Source organism: Oryza sativa, chromosome 4 (assembly GCF_034140825.1).
Source record: "Oryza sativa Japonica Group chromosome 4, ASM3414082v1".
Lineage (NCBI taxonomy): Eukaryota > Viridiplantae > Streptophyta > Magnoliopsida > Poales > Poaceae > Oryza > Oryza sativa.
In genome coordinates this window covers 27,665,535-27,668,327 of record NC_089038.1, presented here as the reverse complement: position 1 = coordinate 27,668,327, position 2,793 = coordinate 27,665,535, and the positions used below count along the sequence as shown (strand labels likewise).

At 45.3% G+C, this 2,793-nt stretch overlaps 1 long non-coding RNA gene across 1 annotated transcript; it reads left to right on the top strand.

Moving 5' to 3' along the window:
• The first annotated feature begins 660 nt into the window (after nt 1-660).
• LOC136356072 (uncharacterized) lies at nt 661-2,391 on the top strand. The gene is made up of 3 exons (XR_010740718.1): nt 661-1,082; nt 1,184-1,304; nt 1,921-2,391. It is a non-coding gene; the product is annotated as an uncharacterized lncRNA (long non-coding RNA).
• Nucleotides 2,392-2,793: the final 402 nt, after the last annotated feature.

The following is a 2,793-nucleotide window of genomic DNA, read 5'->3' as shown; positions in this document are numbered from 1 at the left end:
CTGCATCCTCCTCTCCTCCACCGCCACCGCTACCACCTGCATCTACTGCTACTGACAGCGGATCCTCTCCCTCGCGGCGTGCACCCGCCGCATCCTCCGACGGTCCCCACACCTCACGCACCTCCGGCGCCTCCCCTGGCCGTGCTCTGTTCAGGGAGAGAGAAGGGGGAGGAGAGAGGAGAGTGGTGGAGAGGAAGAATAGAAATGCCACTTACGTGTGGGACCTCACGTATTTTTTAATTTTTTTAATGACTAGGATGCCACGTCAGCATCAAAAACCACCAAGGGAGTTGTTTTGTACTGGTTTTAACACTTGGGGAGGTGATATACCCGGTTTTGTGGTTGAGGGATGTAATTCGATAAAGGGCAAGAATTGAGGGACGCAAAATGGACTTATTCCTTTCGGGTATTTCGGTTAACCGAGCCCAATAACCGAAATACCCGAAATAAATTCGGTCTTTTGATGTTAGGGACCGAACAACTACCCGAATTTTTCGGTCTCGGTCTCGGTCTTTTCGGTTCGGTCTAATTTTGCCCACCCCTACTGAGTTGTATTTTTACGTTTAGGCCCTTCGTAGATCCGGGTATTCTATTAGAAGGTGAGAAAAACCGTGAATTAGGTCTGCGCTCTAAAATGTGGAAGCTGAGGGGTTTTTTCGCAAAACGGCACGCACTAGCCCAAAACCCTAACCGCCGCCGTCTCCGCTTTCCCCTCGCGCCGCCACCTCTGCTTCGCGCCGTCGCCATCGTCGTCCGCATCGTCTCGCGCCTCCGCCGTCGTCGCCGCCGCCTCCGCCGCCGTCGCCGTCTCCGAGCGCCTCCACCTCCTTCTCCCCCCTCGCTTCGCCGTTGTCGCCGAGCGCGGACTTCGAGGCGGACGCGGAGAAAGCGACGAGGCGAACACTCCTCTCCTCTTCCCCTCTCGTCTCTCCTTTGCCTGCGAGGAACTGTGCCTCGCCGCCATCGTCATCGTCGTAACCTGCAGCCGTCGTCGTCAACTGGCCGGTCTAGCCGCTCGCCGCACGTGGTGGCCGATGGTCGCGCCTCCACCAACTTCTTCAGCACGTGGATCCAGTATTGATGTTGGGGAGCTACTACTTTTCCTGCAGTCTTGATGTTTTGATTCATTTGGAGTTTTAGTTTGCTGTGCTTTGATAGTGTATTTTTCTTTTGGTTCGATCAGCATCTTCTGCTCGGTGCCATTCCATTCCCCAAGACCTTCTTCTGTTGAAGGAGCTTGGAGTTTGCGGTGTCGTGAACTGAACAAATCCTACTAGAGGCTGGTTCCCATGTGCCTGTAAGAGGTATACTAGCTGAGTAAATTTTACCCACTTCTAATTAGCTGCTAGCTCATAAATAAACATCAATGGAATTTTGGTGTTCCATTATCACTGATTGACCTATGAACAATTTTTTCGTGTGCTCGGGCACTTAGTGCGGTAAGGTTTTATTAGGGTATGGTATATATCTGCAGGTGCTTCTCAATATATGATTTCATTAGCTAACGTATGTTTTCATGTACTTACATTCCAACATGTTTGGATTCTTCAGAATATGATGGGATGCTGAATGTAATCTTGAAAAGTTGGGCCCATTATTCTTCAGTTACCCTATTTGCAAAAACCCAAAGTGTATAGCAATGTGTACCAGGGATTATTTTTCTATTAATTTTGGGTTATTATGTAATAAAAACATTGTATATTCATGTGAACCAAGAGTCTGTAACGAACCGAAATTTCAACAGAGATGCTCTACGTTGATAATAAAGTGTCCATCTGTAGTAGGATATTTATTACGGAAAAAGGCAATACTAATTACGATGCTATTGATATCCACAAGAGTTGAACTGTAATCTATGATGTCGCTTATCAAATTTTCATAGATTTCCCTCATCTATTTACCGACTGATTGTCGTTTTAGTCCGTGCAGGCGGCGCCCCAGCCTCTAGTCCTATGTAAAGATTTGCCGCCGTACCAGTCTTCTCAGAACTTCAGGGAAAGGCCTTGTCTTCAACTGAAAGTGAACCTCTTAATTCCACCAGAAAAAAAATTGCTGGATGAGAGACGGGTAAGAGATACTAGTACCCCCACAATGATAGGAAGAAAACAAACTAAATGAAGTGATGAGGGGGGCACGACATGGAGGGCCCTAACTATCAACTTCTCCAAACCACACGAGAAGTCGAGAACAGATGCATCAGCCTGCATTGTCTGCACTCCTGAACATATGCGCTTCGTGCGTCCATAAATTTGTCCGCCTCCTCAGGAAGGTGTCCGGAACATGGACGCGTGAAGGGTTCAGTGATTCACTGATTTGGGCTTTGTTCGAATGTGCCTTTAGCTTTAGCTTTTTAATCGTATAAAAAAATATTAGCATATAATTAATTAAGTATATCCTAGCTTCATCCTAAAATATTATGATTCTGTTTAGTTTTCTTGTTCTAAAATACTGTCCAGATTTGTTGATGTAGAATGGGTATAATATGACTCACCCTTCTAGTTTGTAACATTTTATAACGGAGGGAATATTACTCACTACAAATTTAAAAAATAGTTTATTTTTTTAAAAAAATCTATATAAAAGATTTTTTGATAAAAAATATCAGTTTGAAAAGTATACTCGTGATAAACGGGGGAGTTGTAAAAGCAAAATGCGCTGTAGAACACAGCCATACGTACTGATTAGTCCTTTTCATTCAGTACGGTGCGGCGGTGCGGTTCTTCGTGTGATTAGTCCTTTTCATCCAGTATTCGCATGATATTTGCTATTGCTACAGCTTGATTTTTACTATCT